This window comes from Crinia signifera, chromosome 1 (assembly GCF_055691185.1).
Source record: "Crinia signifera chromosome 1, ASM5569118v1, whole genome shotgun sequence".
Classification (NCBI taxonomy): domain Eukaryota; kingdom Metazoa; phylum Chordata; class Amphibia; order Anura; family Myobatrachidae; genus Crinia; species Crinia signifera.
In genome coordinates, this window is record NC_139217.1 from 439,843,065 (window position 1) to 439,859,512 (window position 16,448).

The 16,448-nt window shown below is 52.1% G+C and overlaps 23 non-coding genes across 23 annotated transcripts; all 23 read left to right on the forward strand.

Annotated features, from left to right (window-relative positions):
- The first annotated feature begins 291 nt into the window (after positions 1–291).
- Positions 292–455, forward strand: LOC146042298 (U1 spliceosomal RNA). The gene has a single exon (XR_014463830.1). It is a non-coding gene; the product is annotated as a U1 spliceosomal RNA (small nuclear RNA).
- Positions 456–989: 534 nt separating this feature from the next.
- On the forward strand, positions 990–1,154 carry LOC146043468 (U1 spliceosomal RNA). Its single transcript, XR_014464466.1, has one exon. It is a non-coding gene; the product is annotated as a U1 spliceosomal RNA (small nuclear RNA).
- Positions 1,155–1,696: 542 nt separating this feature from the next.
- On the forward strand, positions 1,697–1,860 carry LOC146043369 (U1 spliceosomal RNA). Its single transcript, XR_014464367.1, has one exon. It is a non-coding gene; the product is annotated as a U1 spliceosomal RNA (small nuclear RNA).
- Positions 1,861–2,390: 530 nt separating this feature from the next.
- LOC146044052 (U1 spliceosomal RNA) lies at positions 2,391–2,554 on the forward strand. Its single transcript, XR_014464818.1, has one exon. It is a non-coding gene; the product is annotated as a U1 spliceosomal RNA (small nuclear RNA).
- A 509-nt stretch (positions 2,555–3,063) lies between these two features.
- LOC146044932 (U1 spliceosomal RNA) lies at positions 3,064–3,227 on the forward strand. The gene has a single exon (XR_014465349.1). It is a non-coding gene; the product is annotated as a U1 spliceosomal RNA (small nuclear RNA).
- Positions 3,228–3,761: 534 nt separating this feature from the next.
- On the forward strand, positions 3,762–3,925 carry LOC146042301 (U1 spliceosomal RNA). The gene has a single exon (XR_014463831.1). It is a non-coding gene; the product is annotated as a U1 spliceosomal RNA (small nuclear RNA).
- Positions 3,926–4,467: 542 nt separating this feature from the next.
- On the forward strand, positions 4,468–4,631 carry LOC146044184 (U1 spliceosomal RNA). The gene has a single exon (XR_014464843.1). It is a non-coding gene; the product is annotated as a U1 spliceosomal RNA (small nuclear RNA).
- Positions 4,632–5,173: 542 nt separating this feature from the next.
- On the forward strand, positions 5,174–5,338 carry LOC146043479 (U1 spliceosomal RNA). Its single transcript, XR_014464477.1, has one exon. It is a non-coding gene; the product is annotated as a U1 spliceosomal RNA (small nuclear RNA).
- Positions 5,339–5,868: 530 nt separating this feature from the next.
- LOC146042734 (U1 spliceosomal RNA) lies at positions 5,869–6,032 on the forward strand. Its single transcript, XR_014463996.1, has one exon. It is a non-coding gene; the product is annotated as a U1 spliceosomal RNA (small nuclear RNA).
- Positions 6,033–6,582: 550 nt separating this feature from the next.
- On the forward strand, positions 6,583–6,746 carry LOC146043700 (U1 spliceosomal RNA). Its single transcript, XR_014464697.1, has one exon. It is a non-coding gene; the product is annotated as a U1 spliceosomal RNA (small nuclear RNA).
- A 542-nt stretch (positions 6,747–7,288) lies between these two features.
- LOC146044195 (U1 spliceosomal RNA) lies at positions 7,289–7,452 on the forward strand. The gene has a single exon (XR_014464845.1). It is a non-coding gene; the product is annotated as a U1 spliceosomal RNA (small nuclear RNA).
- Positions 7,453–7,994: 542 nt separating this feature from the next.
- LOC146043964 (U1 spliceosomal RNA) lies at positions 7,995–8,158 on the forward strand. The gene has a single exon (XR_014464803.1). It is a non-coding gene; the product is annotated as a U1 spliceosomal RNA (small nuclear RNA).
- Positions 8,159–8,700: 542 nt separating this feature from the next.
- Positions 8,701–8,864, forward strand: LOC146042786 (U1 spliceosomal RNA). Its single transcript, XR_014464015.1, has one exon. It is a non-coding gene; the product is annotated as a U1 spliceosomal RNA (small nuclear RNA).
- Positions 8,865–9,394: 530 nt separating this feature from the next.
- LOC146043313 (U1 spliceosomal RNA) lies at positions 9,395–9,558 on the forward strand. The gene has a single exon (XR_014464312.1). It is a non-coding gene; the product is annotated as a U1 spliceosomal RNA (small nuclear RNA).
- A 542-nt stretch (positions 9,559–10,100) lies between these two features.
- LOC146044558 (U1 spliceosomal RNA) lies at positions 10,101–10,264 on the forward strand. Its single transcript, XR_014464999.1, has one exon. It is a non-coding gene; the product is annotated as a U1 spliceosomal RNA (small nuclear RNA).
- Positions 10,265–10,790: 526 nt separating this feature from the next.
- Positions 10,791–10,954, forward strand: LOC146042549 (U1 spliceosomal RNA). Its single transcript, XR_014463914.1, has one exon. It is a non-coding gene; the product is annotated as a U1 spliceosomal RNA (small nuclear RNA).
- Positions 10,955–11,496: 542 nt separating this feature from the next.
- On the forward strand, positions 11,497–11,661 carry LOC146043490 (U1 spliceosomal RNA). The gene has a single exon (XR_014464488.1). It is a non-coding gene; the product is annotated as a U1 spliceosomal RNA (small nuclear RNA).
- A 544-nt stretch (positions 11,662–12,205) lies between these two features.
- On the forward strand, positions 12,206–12,369 carry LOC146043898 (U1 spliceosomal RNA). Its single transcript, XR_014464791.1, has one exon. It is a non-coding gene; the product is annotated as a U1 spliceosomal RNA (small nuclear RNA).
- A 530-nt stretch (positions 12,370–12,899) lies between these two features.
- On the forward strand, positions 12,900–13,063 carry LOC146042306 (U1 spliceosomal RNA). Its single transcript, XR_014463832.1, has one exon. It is a non-coding gene; the product is annotated as a U1 spliceosomal RNA (small nuclear RNA).
- Positions 13,064–13,887: 824 nt separating this feature from the next.
- LOC146042482 (U1 spliceosomal RNA) lies at positions 13,888–14,051 on the forward strand. Its single transcript, XR_014463888.1, has one exon. It is a non-coding gene; the product is annotated as a U1 spliceosomal RNA (small nuclear RNA).
- A 538-nt stretch (positions 14,052–14,589) lies between these two features.
- On the forward strand, positions 14,590–14,753 carry LOC146042778 (U1 spliceosomal RNA). The gene has a single exon (XR_014464012.1). It is a non-coding gene; the product is annotated as a U1 spliceosomal RNA (small nuclear RNA).
- A 542-nt stretch (positions 14,754–15,295) lies between these two features.
- Positions 15,296–15,459, forward strand: LOC146042742 (U1 spliceosomal RNA). Its single transcript, XR_014463999.1, has one exon. It is a non-coding gene; the product is annotated as a U1 spliceosomal RNA (small nuclear RNA).
- A 542-nt stretch (positions 15,460–16,001) lies between these two features.
- Positions 16,002–16,165, forward strand: LOC146042311 (U1 spliceosomal RNA). Its single transcript, XR_014463833.1, has one exon. It is a non-coding gene; the product is annotated as a U1 spliceosomal RNA (small nuclear RNA).
- Positions 16,166–16,448: the final 283 nt, after the last annotated feature.

Sequence of the window (16,448 nt, forward strand, 5' to 3'; positions counted from 1 at the left end):
TCACTTGCGTTGCCAAGGAGGCCTCCAGCTGTTGCATGCCGACTGCTTGAATGACAACACAATATGCAAATCCGTGTGCTCTGGGAATGATTTGCACTAGTTGTGGGTATAGTTTGGGGGGATGCGTCAGGAATAGGCACTTTTCCACTTTACCACCTCAATGTTAATAGATGTGGCCTCCCTGCGGTATTTTGTCCCCAGGTGGGAGTCGCTTGTGCTGCCTCAGGTAAATCTCCTTCAGCCAAAGGGGGTGTGCCCGAGCTGCGGCCCTCCTGAGCCCTAGTCCAACTCATACTTACCTGGCAGGGGAGATACCATGATCACGAAGGTGGTTCTCCCAGGGCGAGGCTCATCCATTGCACTCCGGGTGTGTTGACCCCTGCGATTTCCCCAAATGCGGGAAACTCGACTGCATAATTTGTGGTAGTGGGGGACTGCGTTCGCGCTTTCCCCTGATCAGCTCTGGTAAAAGTCAGCCCTTTGTACCTAGTACCTCCATTAGGCTTGCTTTCCATCCTTTCATCACTCTTAGCCCTGCCCATGCGCCCCTTAAGCTGCGCCATTAGCTTACACTCTGTGTTCTGCTCTGATCTCTACTGCTGTGTGCTGGCTGCATATGCTTCCTTGTTTTTACTTTGCTTGTGCCTTGTAGTGTGCTTTGCATATACAACCAGTAGAGGTCGCTGCAGGACCCACACTCACTTGCGTTGCCAAGGAGGCCTCCAGCTGTTGCATGCCGACTGCTTGAATGACAACACAATATGCAAATCCGTGTGCTCTGGGAATGATTTGCACTAGTTGTGGGTATAGTTTGGGGGGATGCGTCAGGAATAGGCACTTTTCCACTTTACCACCTCAATGTTAATAGATGTGGCCTCCCTGCGGTATTTTGTCCCCAGCTGGGAGTCGCTTGTGCTGCCTCAGGTAAATGTCCTTCAGCCAAAGGGGGTGTGCCCGAGCTGCGGCCCTCCTGAGCCCTAGTCCAACTCATACTTACCTGGCAGGGGAGATACCATGATCACGAAGGTGGTTCTCCCAGGGCGAGGCTCATCCATTGCACTCCGGGTGTGTTGACCCCTGCGATTTCCCCAAATGCGGGGAAACTCAACTGCATAATTTGTGGTAGTGGGGGACTGCGTTCGCGCTTTCCCCTGATCAGCTCTGGTAAAAGTCAGCCCTTTGTACCTAGTACCTCCATTAGGCTTGCTTTCCTTCCTTCCATTCTTTCATCACTCTTAGCGCTGCCCATGCGCCCCTTAAGCTGCGCCATTAGCTTACACTCTGTGTTCTGCTCTGATCTCTACTGCTGTGTGCTGGCTGCATATGCTTCCTTGTTTTTACTTTGCTTGTGCCTTGTAGTGTGCTTTGCATATACAACCAGTAGAGGTCGCTGCAGGACCCACACTCACTTGCGTTGCCAAGGAGGCCTCCAGCTGTTGCATGCCGACTGCTTGAATGACAACACAATATGCAAATCCGTGTGCTCTGGGAATGATTTGCACTAGTTGTGGGTATAGTTTGGGGGGATGCGTCAGGAATAGGCACTTTTCCACTTTACCACCTCAATGTTAATAGATGTGGCCTCCCTGCGGTATTTTGTCCCCAGCTGGGAGTCGCTTGTGCTGCCTCAGATAAATGTCCTTCAGCCAAAGGGGGTGTGCCCGAGCTGCGGCCCTCCTGAGCCCTAGTCCAACTCATACTTACCTGGCAGGGGAGATACCATGATCACGAAGGTGGTTCTCCCAGGGCGACGCTCATCCATTGCACTCCGGGTGTGTTGACCCCTGCGATTTCCCCAAATGCGGGAAACTCGACTGCATAATTTGTGGTAGTGGGGGACTGCGTTCGCGCTTTCCCCTGATCAGCTCTGGTAAAAGTCAGCCCTTTGTACCTAGTACCTCCATTAGGCTTGCTTTCCTTCCTTCCATCCTTTCATCACTCTAAGCCCTGCCCATGCGCCCCTTAAGCTGCGCCATTAGCTTACACTCTGTGTTCTGCTCTGATCTCTACTGCTGTGTGCTGGCTGCATATGCTTCCTTGTTTTTACTTTGCTTGTGCCTTGTAGTGTGCTTTGCATATACAACCAGTAGAGGTCGCTGCAGGACCCACACTCACTTGCGTTGCCAAGGAGGCCTCCAGCTGTTGCATGCCGACTGCTTGAATGACAACACAATATGCAAATCCGTGTGCTCTGGGAATGATTTGCACTAGTTTGGGGGGATGCGTCAGGAATAGGCACTTTTCCACTTTACCACCTCAATGTTAATAGATGTGGCCTCCCTGCGGTATTTTGTCCCCAGGTGGGAGTCGCTTGTGCTGCCTCAGGTAAATGTCCTTCAGCCAAAGGGGGTGTGCCCGAGCTGCGGCCCTCCTGAGCCCTAGTCCAACTCATACTTACCTGGCAGGGGAGATACCATGATCACGAAGGTGGTTCACCCAGGGCGAGGCTCATCCATTGCACTCCGGGTGTGTTGACCCCTGCGATTTCCCCAAATGCGGGAAACTCGACTGCATATTTTGTGGTAGTGGGGGACTGCGTTCGCGCTTTCCCCTGATCAGCTCTGGTAAAAGTCAGCGCTTTGTACCTAGTACCTCCATTAGGCTTGCTTTCCTTCCTTCCATCCTTTCATCACTCTTAGCCCTGCCCATGCGCCCCTTAAGCTGCGCCATTAGCTTACACTCTGTGTTCTGGCTGCATATGCTTCCTTGTTTTTACTTTGCTTGTGCCTTGTAGTGTGCTTTGCATATACAACCAGTAGAGGTCGCTGCAGGACCCACACTCACTTGCGTTGCCAAGGAGGCCTCCAGCTGTTGCATGCCGACTGCTTGAATGACAACACAATATGCAAATCCGTGTGCTCTGGGAATGATTTGCACTAGTTGTGGGTATAGTTTGGGGGGATGCGTCAGGAATAGGCACTTTACCACCTCAATGTTAATAGATGTGGCCTCCCTGCGGTATTTTGTCCCCAGGTGGGAGTCGCTTGTGCTGCCTCAGGTAAATCTCCTTCAGCCAAAGGGGGTGTGCCCGAGCTGCGGCCCTCCTGAGCCCTAGTCCAACTCATACTTACCTGGCAGGGGAGATACCATGACCACGAAGGTGGTTCTCCCAGGGCGAGGCTCATCCATTGCACTCCGGGTGTGTTGACCCCTGCGATTTCCCCAAATGCGGGAAACTCGACTGCATAATTTGTGGTAGTGGCAGACTGCGTTCGCGCTTTCCCCTGATCAGCTCTGGTAAAAGTCAGCCCTTTGTACTTAGTACCTCCATTAGGCTTGCTTTCCTTCCTTTCATCACTCTTAGCCCTGCCCACGCGCCCCTTAAGCTGCGCCATTAGCTTACACTCTGTGTTCTGCTCTGATCTCTACTGCTGTGTGCTGGCTGCATATGCTTCCTTGTTTTTACTTTGCTTGTGCCTTGTAGTGTGCTTTGCATATACAACCAGTAGAGGTCGCTGCAGGACCCACACTCACTTGCGTTGCCAAGGAGGCCTCCAGCTGTTGCATGCCGACTGCTTGAATGACAACACAATATGCAAATCCGTGTGCTCTGGGAATGATTTGCACTAGTTGTGGGTATAGTTTGGGGGGATGCGTCAGGAATAGGCACTTTTCCACTTTACCACCTCAATGTTAATAGATGTGGCCTCCCTGCGGTATTTTGTCCCCAGCTGGGAGTCGCTTGTGCTGCCTCAGGTAAATGTCCTTCAGCCAAAGGGGGTGTGCCCGAGCTGCGGCCCTCCTGAGCCCTAGTCCAACTCATACTTACCTGGCAGGGGAGATACCATGATCACGAAGGTGGTTCTCCCAGGGCGAGGCTCATCCATTGCACTCCGGGTGTGTTGACCCCTGCGATTTCCCCAAATGCGGGAAACTCGACTGCATAATTTGTGGTAGTGGGGGACTGCGTTCGCGCTTTCCCCTGATCAGCTCTGGTAAAAGTCAGCCCTTTGTACCTAGTACCTCCATTAGGCTTGCTTTCCTTCCTTCCATCCTTTCATCACTCTTAGCCCTGCCCATGCGCCCCTTAAGCTGCGCCATTAGCTTACACTCTGTGTTCTGCTCTGATCTCTACTGCTGTGTGCTGGCTGCATATGCTTCCTTGTTTTTACTTTGCTTGTGCCTTGTAGTGTGCTTTGCATATACAACCAGTAGAGGTCGCTGCAGGACCCACACTCACTTGCGTTGCCAAGGAGGCCTCCAGCTGTTGCATGCCGACTGCTTGAATGACAACACAATATGCAAATCCGTGTGCTCTGGGAATGATTTGCACTAGTTGTGGGTATAGTTTGGGGGGATGCGTCAGGAATAGGCACTTTTCCACTTTACCACCTCAATGTTAATAGATGTGGCCTCCCTGCGGTATTTTGTCCCCAGGTGGGAGTCGCTTGTGCTGCCTCAGGTAAATGTCCTTCAGCCAAAAGGGGTGTGCCCGAGCTGCGGCCCTCCTGAGCCCTAGTCCAACTCATACTTACCTGGCAGGGGAGATACCATGATCACGAAGGTGGTTCTCCCAGGGCGAGGCTCATCCATTGCACTCCGGGTGTGTTGACCCCTGCGATTTCCCCAAATGCGGGAAACCCGACTGCATAATTTGTGGTAGTGGGGTACTGCGTTCGCGCTTTCCCCTGATCAGCTCTGGTAAAAGTCAGCCCTTTGTACCTAGTACCTCCATTAGGCTTGCTTTCCTTCCTTCCATCCTTTCATCACTCTTAGCCCTGCCCACGCGCCCCTTAAGCTGCGCCATTAGCTTACACTCTGTGTTCTGCTCTGATCTCTACTGCTGTGTGCTGGCTGCATATGCTTCCTTGTTTTTACTTTGCTTGTGCCTTGTAGTGTGCTTTGCATATACAACCAGTAGAGGTCGCTGCAGGACCCACACTCACTTGCGTTGCCAAGGAGGCCTCCAGCTGTTGCATGCCGACTGCTTGAATGACAACACAATATGCAAATCCGTGTGCTCTGGGAATGATTTGCACTAGTTGTGGGTATAGTTTGGGGGGATGCGTCAGGAATAGGCACTTTTCCACTTTACCACCTCAATGTTAATAGATGTGGCCTCCCTGCGGTATTTTGTCCCCAGCTGGGAGTCGCTTGTGCTGCCTCAGGTAAATGTCCTTCAGCCAAAGGGGGTGTGCCCGAGCTGCGGCCCTCCTGAGCCCTAGTCCAACTCATACTTACCTGGCAGGGGAGATACCATGATCACGAAGGTGGTTCTCCCAGGGCGAGGCTCATCCATTGCACTCCGGGTGTGTTGACCCCTGCGATTTCCCCAAATGCGGGGAAACTCAACTGCATAATTTGTGGTAGTGGGGGACTGCGTTCGCGCTTTCCCCTGATCAGCTCTGGTAAAAGTCAGCCCTTTGTACCTAGTACCTCCATTAGGCTTGCTTTCCTTCCTTCCATCCTTTCATCACTCTTAGCCCTGCCCATGCGCCCCTTAAGCTGCGCCATTAGCTTACACTCTGTGTTCTGCTCTGATCTCTACTGCTGTGTGCTGGCTGCATATGCTTCCTTGTTTTTACTTTGCTTGTGCCTTGTAGTGTGCTTTGCATATACAACCAGTAGAGGTCGCTGCAGGACCCACACTCACTTGCGTTGCCAAGGAGGCCTCCAGCTGTTGCATGCCGACTGCTTGAATGACAACACAATATGCAAATCCGTGTGCTCTGGGAATGATTTGCACTAGTTTGGGGGGATGCGTCAGGAATAGGCACTTTTCCACTTTACCACCTCAATGTTAATAGATGTGGCCTCCCTGCGGTATTTTGTCCCCAGGTGGGAGTCGCTTGTGCTGCCTCAGGTAAATGTCCTTCAGCCAAAAGGGGTGTGCCCGAGCTGCGGCCCTCCTGAGCCCTAGTCCAACTCATACTTACCTGGCAGGGGAGATACCATGATCACGAAGGTGGTTCTCCCAGGGCGAGGCTCATCCATTGCACTCCGGGTGTGTTGACCCCTGCGATTTCCCCAAATGCGGGAAACTCGACTGCATAATTTGTGGTAGTGGGGGACTGTGTTCGCGCTTTCCCCTGATCAGCTCTGGTAAAAGTCAGCCCTTTGTACCTAGTACCTCCATTAGGCTGGCTTGCTTGCTTTCCTTCCTTCCATCCTTTCATCACTCTTAGCCCTGCCCATGCGCCCCTTAAGCTGCGCCATTAGCTTACACTCTGTGTTCTGCTCTGATCTCTACTGCTGTGTGCTGGCTGCATATGCTTCCTTGTTTTTACTTTGCTTGTGCCTTGTAGTGTGCTTTGCATATACAACCAGTAGAGGTCGCTGCAGGACCCACACTCACTTACGTTGCCAAGGAGGCCTCCAGCTGTTGCATGCCGACTGCTTGAATGACAACACAATATGCAAATCCGTGTGCTCTGGGAATGATTTGCACTAGTTGTGGGTATAGTTTGGGGGGATGCGTCAGGAATAGGCACTTTTCCACTTTACCACCTCAATGTTAATAGATGTGGCCTCCCTGCGGTATTTTGTCCCCAGCTGGGAGTCGCTTGTGCTGCCTCAGGTAAATGTACTTCAGCCAAAGGGGGTGTGCCCGAGCTGAGGCACTCCTGAGCCCTAGTCCAACTCATACTTACCTGGCAGGGGAGATACCATGATCACGAAGGTGGTTCTCCCAGGGCGAGGCTCATCCATTGCACTCCGGGTGTGTTGACCCCTGCGATTTCCCCAAATGCGGGAAACTCAACTGCATAATTTGTGGTAGTGGGGGACTGCGTTCGCGCTTTCCCCTGATCAGCTCTGGTAAAAGTCAGCCCTTTGTACCTAGTACCTCCATTAGGCTTGCTTTCCTTCCTTCCATCCTTTCATCACTCTTAGCCCTGCCCACGCGCCCCTTAAGCTGCGCCATTAGCTTACACTCTGTGTTCTGCTCTGATCTCTACTGCTGTGTGCTGGCTGCATATGCTTCCTTGTTTTTACTTTGCTTGTGCCTTGTAGTGTGCTTTGCATATACAACCAGTAGAGGTCGCTGCAGGACCCACACTCACTTACGTTGCCAAGGAGGCCTCCAGCTGTTGCATGCCGACTGCTTGAATGACAACACAATATGCAAATCCGTGTGCTCTGGGAATGATTTGCACTAGTTGTGGGTATAGTTTGGGGGGATGCGTCAGGAATAGGCACTTTTCCACTTTACCACCTCAATGTTAATAGATGTGGCCTCCCTGCGGTATTTTGTCCCCAGGTGGGAGTCGCTTGTGCTGCCTCAGGTAAATCTCCTTCAGCCAAAGGGGGTGTGCCCGAGCTGCGGCCCTCCTGAGCCCTAGTCCAACTCATACTTACCTGGCAGGGGAGATACCATGATCACGAAGGTGGTTCTCCCAGGACGAGGCTCATCCATTGCACTCCGGGTGAGTTGACCCCTGCGATTTCCTCAAATGCGGGAAACTCGACTGCATAATTTGTGGTAGTGGGGGACTGCGTTCGCGCTTTCCCCTGATCAGCTCTGGTAAAAGTCAGCCCTTTGTACCTAGTACCTCCATTAGGCTTGCTTTCCTTCCTTCCATCCTTTCATCACTCTTAGCCCTGCCCATGCGCCCCTTAAGCTGCGCCATTAGCTTACACTCTGTGTTCTGCTCTGATCTCTACTGCTGTGTGCTGGCTGCATATGCTTCCTTGTTTTTACTTTGCTTGTGCCTTGTAGTGTGCTTTGCATATACAACCAGTAGAGGTCGCTGCAGGACCCACACTCACTTGCGTTGCCAAGGAGGCCTCCAGCTGTTGCATGCCGACTGCTTGAATGACAACACAATATGCAAATCCGTGTGCTCTGGGAATGATTTGCACTAGTTGTGGGTATAGTTTGGGGGGATGCGTCAGGAATAGGCACTTTTCCACTTTACCACCTCAATGTTAATAGATGTGGCCTCCCTGCGGTATTTTGTCCCCAGCTGGGAGTCGCTTGTGCTGCCTCAGGTAAATGTCCTTCAGCCAAAGGGGGTGTGCCCGAGCTGCGGCCCTCCTGAGCCCTAGTCCAACTCATACTTACCTGGCAGGGGAGATACCATGATCACGAAGGTGGTTCTCCCAGGGCGAGGCTCATCCATTGCACTCCGGGTGTGTTGACCCCTGCGATTTCCCCAAATGCAGGAAACTCGACTGCATAATTTGTGGTAGTGGGGGACTGCGTTTGCGCTTTCCCCTGATCAGCTCTGGTAAAAGTCAGCCCTTTGTACCTAGTACCTCCATTAGGCTTGCTTTCCTTCCTTCCATCCTTTCATCACTCTTAGCCCTGCCCATGCGCCCCTTAAGCTGTGCCATTAGCTTACACTCTGTGTTCTGCTCTGATCTCTACTGCTGTGTGCTGGCTGCATATGCTTCCTTGTTTTTACTTTGCTTGTGCCTTGTAGTGTGCTTTGCATATACAACCAGTAGAGGTCGCTGCAGGACCCACACTCACTTGCGTTGCCAAGGAGGCCTCCAGCTGTTGCATGCCGACTGCTTGAATGACAACACAATATGCAAATCCGTGTGCTCTGGGAATGATTTGCACTAGTTGTGGGTATAGTTTGGGGGGATGCGTCAGGAATAGGCACTTTTCCACTTTACCACCTCAATGTTAATAGATGTGGCCTCCCTGCGGTATTTTGTCCCCAGCTGGGAGTCGCTTGTGCTGCCTCAGGTAAATGTCCTTCAGCCAAAGGGGGTGTGCCCGAGCTGCGGCCCTCCTGAGCCCTAGTCCAACTCATACTTACCTGGCAGGGGAGATACCATGATCACGAAGGTGGTTCTCCCAGGGCGAGGCTCATCCATTGCACTCCGGGTGTGTTGACCCCTGCGATTTCCCCAAATGCGGGAAACTCGACTGCATAATTTGTGGTAGTGGGGGACTGCGTTCGTGCTTTCCCCTGATCAGCTCTGGTAAAAGTCAGCCCTTTGTACCTAGTACCTCCATTAGGCTTGCTTTCCTTCCTTCCATCCTTTCATCACTCTAAGCCCTGCCCATGCGCCCCTTAAGCTGCGCCATTAGCTTACACTCTGTGTTCTGCTCTGATCTCTACTGCTGTGTGCTGGCTGCATATGCTTCCTTGTTTTTACTTTGCTTGTGCCTTGTAGTGTGCTTTGCATATACAACCAGTAGAGGTCGCTGCAGGACCCACACTCACTTGCGTTGCCAAGGAGGCCTCCAGCTGTTGCATGCCGACTGCTTGAATGACAACACAATATGCAAATCCGTGTGCTCTGGGAATGATTTGCACTAGTTTGGGGGGATGCGTCAGGAATAGGCACTTTTCCACTTTACCACCTCAATGTTAATAGATGTGGCCTCCCTGCGGTATTTTGTCCCCAGGTGGGAGTCGCTTTTGCTGCCTCAGGTAAATGTCCTTCAGCCAAAGGGGGTGTGCCCGAGCTGCGGCCCTCCTGAGCCCTAGTCCAACTCATACTTACCTGGCAGGGGAGATACCATGATCACGAAGGTGGTTCACCCAGGGCGAGGCTCATCCATTGCACTCCGGGTGTGTTGACCCCTGCGATTTCCCCAAATGCGGGAAACTCGACTGCATAATTTGTGGTAGTGGGGGACTGCGTTCGCGCTTTCCCCTGATCAGCTCTGGTAAAAGTCAGCGCTTTGTACCTAGTACCTCCATTAGGCTTGCTTTCCTTCCTTCCATCCTTTCATCACTCTTAGCCCTGCCCACGCGCCCCTTAAGCTGCGCCATTAGCTTACACTCTGTGTTCTGCTCTGATCTCTACTGCTGTGTGCTGGCTGCATATGCTTCCTTGTTTTTACTTTGCTTGTGCCTTGTAGTGTGCTTTGCATATACAACCAGTAGAGGTCGCTGCAGGACCCACACTCACTTGCGTTGCCAAGGAGGCCTCCAGCTGTTGCATGCCGACTGCTTGAATGGCAACACAATATGCAAATCCGTGTGCTCTGGGAATGATTTGCACTAGTTGTGGGTATAGTTTGGGGGGATGCGTCAGGAATAGGCACCTTTCCACTTTACCACCTCAATGTTAATAGATGTGGCCTCCCTGCGGTATTTTGTCCCCAGGTGGGAGTCGCTTGTGCTGCCTCAGGTAAATCTCCTTCAGCCAAAGGGGGTGTGCCCGAGCTGCGGCCCTCCTGAGCCCTAGTCCAACTCATACTTACCTGGCAGGGGAGATACCATGATCACGAAGGTGGTTCTCCCAGGGCGAGGCTCATCCATTGCACTCCGGGTGTGTTGACCCCTGCGATTTCCCCAAATGCGGGAAACTCGACTGCATAATTTGTGGTAGTGGCGGACTGCGTTCGCGCTTTCTCCTGATCAGCTCTGGTAAAAGTCAGCCCTTTGTACTTAGTATCTCCATTAGGCTTGCTTTCCTTCCTTTCATCACTCTTTGCCCTGCCCACGCGCCCCTTAAGCTGCGCCATTAGCTTACACTCTGTGTTCTGCTCTGATCTCTACTGCTGTGTGCTGGCTGCATATGCTTCCTTGTTTTTACTTTGCTTGTGCCTTGTAGTGTGCTTTGCATATACAACCAGTAGAGGTCGCTGCAGGACCCACACTCACTTGCGTTGCCAAGGAGGCCTCCAGCTGTTGCATGCCGACTGCTTGAATGACAACACAATATGCAAATCCGTGTGCTCTGGGAATGATTTGCACTAGTTGTGGGTATAGTTTGGGGGGATGCGTCAGGAATAGGCACTTTACCACCTCAATGTTAATAGATGTGGCCTCCCTGCGGTATTTTGTCCCCAGGTGGGAGTCGCTTGTGCTGCCTCAGGTAAATCTCCTTCAGCCAAAGGGTGTGTGCCCGAGCTGCGGCCCTCCTGAGCCCTAGTCCAACTCATACTTACCTGGCAGGGGAGATACCATGATCACAAAGGTGGTTCTCCCAGGGCGAGGCTCATCCATTGCACTCCGGGTGTGTTGACCCCTGCGATTTCCCCAAATGCGGGAAACTCGACTGCATAATTTGTGGTAGTGGGGGACTGCGTTCGCGCTTTCCCCTGATCAGCTCTGGTAAAAGTCAGCCCTTTGTACCTAGTACCTCCATTAGGCTTGCTTTCCTTCCTTCCATCCTTTCATCACTCTTAGCCCTGCCCATGCGCCCCTTAAGCTGCGCCATTAGCTTACACTCTGTGTTCTGCTCTGATCTCTACTGCTGTGTGCTGGCTGCATATGCTTCCTTGTTTTTACTTTGCTTGTGCCTTGTAGTGTGCTTTGCATATACAACCAGTAGAGGTCGCTGCAGGACCCACACTCACTTGCGTTGCCAAGGAGGCCTCCAGCTGTTGCATGCCGACTGCTTGAATGACAACACAATATGCAAATCCGTGTGCTCTGGGAATGATTTGCACTAGTTGTGGGTATAGTTTGGGGGGATGCGTCAGGAATAGGCACTTTTCCACTTTACCACCTCAATGTTAATAGATGTGGCCTCCCTGCGGTATTTTGTCCCCAGCTGGGAGTCGCTTGTGCTGCCTCAGGTAAATGTCCTTCAGCCAAAGGGGGTGTGCCCGAGCTGCGGCCCTCCTGAGCCCTAGTCCAACTCATACTTACCTGGCAGGGGAGATACCATGATCACGAAGGTGGTTCTCCCAGGGCGAGGCTCATCCATTGCACTCCGGGTGTGTTGACCCCTGCGATTTCCCCAAATGCGGGGAAACTCAACTGCATAATTTGTGGTAGTGGGGGACTGCGTTCGCGCTTTCCCCTGATCAGCTCTGGTAAAAGTCAGCCCTTTGTACCTAGTACCTCCATTAGGCTTGCTTTCCTTCCATCCTTTCATCACTCTTAGCCCTGCCCATGCGCCCCTTAAGCTGCGCCATTAGCTTACACTCTGTGTTCTGCTCTGATCTCTACTGCTGTGTGCTGGCTGCCTATGCTTCCTTGTTTTTACTTTGCTTGTGCCTTGTAGTGTGCTTTGCATATACAACCAGTAGAGGTCGCTGCAGGACCCACACTCACTTGCGTTGCCAAGGAGGACTCCAGCTGTTGCATGCCGACTGCTTGAATGACAACACAATATGCAAATCCGTGTGCTCTGGGAATGATTTGCACTAGTTGTGGGTATAGTTTGGGGGGATGCGTCAGGAATAGGCACTTTTCCACTTTACCACCTCAATGTTAATAGATGTGGCCTCCGCCTCCCTGCGGTATTTTGTCCCCAGGTGGGAGTCACTTGTGCTGCCTCAGGTAAATCTCCTTCAGCCAAAGGGGGTGTGCCCGAGCTGCGGCCCTCCTGAGCCCTAGTCCAACTCATACTTACCTGGCAGGGGAGATACCATGATCACAAAGGTGGTTCTCCCAGGGTGAGGCTTATCTATTGCACTCCGGGTGTGTTGACCCCTGCGATTTCCCCAAATGCGGGAAACTCGACTGCATAATTTGTGGTAGTGGGGGACTGCGTTCGCGCTTTCCCCTGATCAGCTCTGGTAAAAGTCAGCCCTTTGTACCTAGTACCTCCATTAGGCTTGCTTTCCTTCCTTCCATCCTTTCATCACTCTTAGCCCTGCCCACGCGCCCCTTAAGCTGCGCCATTAGCTTACACTCTGTGTTCTGCTCTGATCTCTACTGCTGTGTGCTGGCTGCATATGCTTCCTTGTTTTTACTTTGCTTGTGCCTTGTAGTGTGCTTTGCATATACAACCAGTAGAGGTCGCTGCAGGACCCACACTCACTTGCGTTGCCAAGGAGGCCTCCAGCTGTTGCATGCCGACTGCTTGAATGACAACACAATATGCAAATCCGTGTGCTCTGGGAATGATTTGCACTAGTTTGGGGGGATGCGTCAGGAATAGGCACTTTTCCACTTTACCACCTCAATGTTAATAGATGTGGCCTCCCTGCGGTATTTTGTCCCCAGGTGGGAGTCGCTTGTGCTGCCTCAGGTAAATGTCCTTCAGCCAAAAGGGGTGTGCCCGAGCTGTGGCCCTCCTGAGCCCTAGTCCAACTCATACTTACCTGGCAGGGGAGATACCATGATCACGAAGGTGGTTCTCCCAGGGCGAGGCTCATCCATTGCACTCCGGGTGTGTTGACCCCTGCGATTTCCCCAAATGCGGGAAACTCGACTGCATAATTTGTGGTAGTGGGGGACTGCGTTCGCGCTTTCCCCTGATCAGCTCTGGTAAAAGTCAGCCCTTTGTACCTAGTACCTCCATTAGGCTGGCTTGCTTGCTTTCCTTCCTTCCATCCTTTCATCACTCTTAAGCAGCCCATACACGCTGCTATGAGGGCGTGCTTTCCGTGCTGTACTAGCACAGATCACATTGCATTGCATTGCATGTTTATCCGTTGTGCATGCAATTTGATGCAATTTGATGAAACCTAAGTACAAAAAGTATGTGCAAGCACATACTTTTTGTACTTAGTTTTCATCAAATTGCATCAAATTGCATGCACAACGGATGAACATGCAATGCAATGCAATGTGATCTGTGCTAGTACAGCACGCCCACAAAGCAGCGTGTATGGGCAGCTTTAGCCCTGCCCATGCGCCCCTTAAGCTGCGCCATTAGCTTACACTCTGTGTTCTGCTCTGATCTCTACTGCTGTGTGCTGGCTGCATATGCTTCCTTGTTTTTACTTTGCTTGTGCCTTGTAGGGTGCTTTGCATATACAACCAGTAGAGGTCGCTGCAGGACCCACACTCACTTACGTTGCCAAGGAGGCCTCCAGCTGTTGCATGCCGACTGCTTGAATGACAACACAATATGCAAATCTGTGTGCTCTGGGAATGATTTGCACTAGTTGTGGGTATAGTTTGGGGGGATGCGTCAGGAATAGGCACTTTTCCACTTTACCACCTCAATGTTAATAGATGTGGCCTCCCTGCGGTATTTTGTCCCCAGCTGGGAGTCGCTTGTGCTGCCTCAGGTAAATGTACTTCAGCCAAAGGGGGTGTGCCCGAGCTGCGGCCCTCCTGAGCCCTAGTCCAACTCATACTTACCTGGCAGGGGAGATACCATGATCACGAAGGTGGTTCTCCCAGGGCGAGGCTCATCCATTGCACTCTGGGTGTGTTGACCCCTGCGATTTCCCCAAATGCGGGAAACTCGACTGCATAATTTGTGGTAGTGGGGGACTGCGTTCGCGCTTTCCCCTGATCAGCTCTGGTAAAAGTCAGCCCTTTGTACCTAGTACCTCCATTAGGCTTGCTTTCCTTCCATCCTTTCATCACTCTTAGCCCTGCCCACACGCCCCTTAAGCTGCGCCATTAGCTTACACTCTGTGTTCTGCTCTGATCTCTACTGCTGTGTGCTGGCTGCATATGCTTCCTTGTTTTTACTTTGCTTGTGCCTTGTAGTGTGCTTTGCATATACAACCAGTAGAGGTCGCTGCAGGACCCACACTCACTTGCGTTGCCAAGGAGGCCTCCAGCTGTTGCATGCCGACTGCTTGAATGACAACACAATATGCAAATCCGTGTGCTCTGGGAATGATTTGCACTAGTTGTGGGTATAGTTTGGGGGGATGCGTCAGGAATAGGCACTTTTCCACTTTACCACCTCAATGTTAATAGATGTGGCCTCCCTGCGGTATTTTGTCCCCAGGTGGGAGTCGCTTGTGCTGCCTCAGGTAAATCTCCTTCAGCCAAAGGGGGTGTGCCCGAGCTGCGGCCCTCCTGAGCCCTAGTCCAACTCATACTTACCTGGCAGGGGAGATACCATGATCACGAAGGTGGTTCTCCCAGGGTGAGGCTCATCCATTGCACTCTGGGTGTGTTGACCCCTGCGATTTTCCCAAATGCGGGAAACTCGACTGCATAATTTGTGGTAGTGGGGTACTGCGTTCGCGCTTTCCCCTGATCAGCTCTGGTAAAAGTCAGCCCTTTGTACCTAGTACCTCCATTAGGCTTGCTTTCCTTCCTTCCATCCTTTCATCACTCTTAGCCCTGCCCATGCGCCCCTTAAGCTGCGCCATTAGTTTACACTCTGTGTTCTGCTCTGATCTCTACTGCTGTGTGCTGGCTACATATGCTTCCTTGTTTTTACTTTGCTTGTGCCTTGTAGTGTGCTTTGCATATACAACCAGTAGAGGTCGCTGCAGGACCCACACTCACTTGCGTTGCCAAGGAGGCCTCCAGCTGTTGCATGCCGACTGCTTGAATGACAACACAATATGCAAATCCGTGTGCTCTGGGAATGATTTGCACTAGTTGTGGGTATAGTTTGGGGGGATGCGTCAGGAATAGGCACTTTTCCACTTTACCACCTCAATGTTAATAGATGTGGCCTCCCTGCGGTATTTTGTCCCCAGGTGGGAGTCGCTTGTGCTGCCTCAGGTAAATCTCCTTCAGCCAAAGGGGGTGTGCCCGAGCTGCGGCCCTCCTGAGCCCTAGTCCAACTCATACTTACCTGGCAGGGGAGATACCATGATCACGAAGGTGGTTCTCCCAGGGTGAGGCTCATCCATTGCACTCTGGGTGTGTTGACCCCTGCGATTTCCCCAAATGCGGGAAACTCGACTGCATAATTTGTGGTAGTGGGGTACTGCGTTCGCGCTTTCCCCTGATCAGCTCTGGTAAAAGTCAGCCCTTTGTACCTAGTACCTCCATTAGGCTTGCTTTCCTTCCTTCCATCCTTTCATCACTCTTAGCCCTGCCCATGCGCCCCTTAAGCTGCGCCATTAGTTTACACTCTGTGTTCTGCTCTGATCTCTACTGCTGTGTGCTGGCTACATATGCTTCCTTGTTTTTACTTTGCTTGTGCCTTGTAGTGTGCTTTGCATATACAACCAGTAGAGGTCGCTGCAGGACCCACACTCACTTGCGTTGCCAAGGAGGCTTCCAGCTGTTGCATGCCGACTGCTTGAATGACAACACAATATGCAAATCCGTGTGCTCTGGGAATGATTTGCACTAGTTGTGGGTATAGTTTGGGGGGATGCGTCAGGAATAGGCACTTTTCCACTTTACCACCTCAATGTTAATAGATGTGGCCTCCCTGCAGTATTTTGTCCCCAGGTGGGAGTCGCTTGTGCTGCCTCAGGTAAATCTCCTTCAGCCAAAGGGGGTGTGCCCGAGCTGCGGCCCTCCTGAGCCCTAGTCCAACTCATACTTACCTGGCAGGGGAGATACCATGATCACGAAGGTGGTTCTCCCAGGGCGAGGCTCATCCATTGCACTCCGGGTGTGTTGACCCCTGCGATTTCCCCAAATGCGGGAAACTCGACTGCATAATTTGTGGTAGTGGGGGACTGCGTTCGCGCTTTCCCCTGATCAGCTCTGGTAAAAGTCAGCCCTTTGTACCTAGTACCTCCATTAGGCTTGCTTTCCTTCCTTCCATCCTTTCATCACTCTTAGCCCTGCCCATGCGCCCCTTAAGCTGCGCCATTAGCTTACACTCTGTGTTCTGCTCTGATCTCTACTGCTGTGTGCTGGCTGCATATGCTTCCTTGTTTTTACTTTGCTTGTGCCTTGTAGTGTGCTTTGCATATACAACCAGTAGAGGTCGCTGCAGGACCCACACTCACTTGCGTTGCCAAGGAGGCCTCCAGCTGT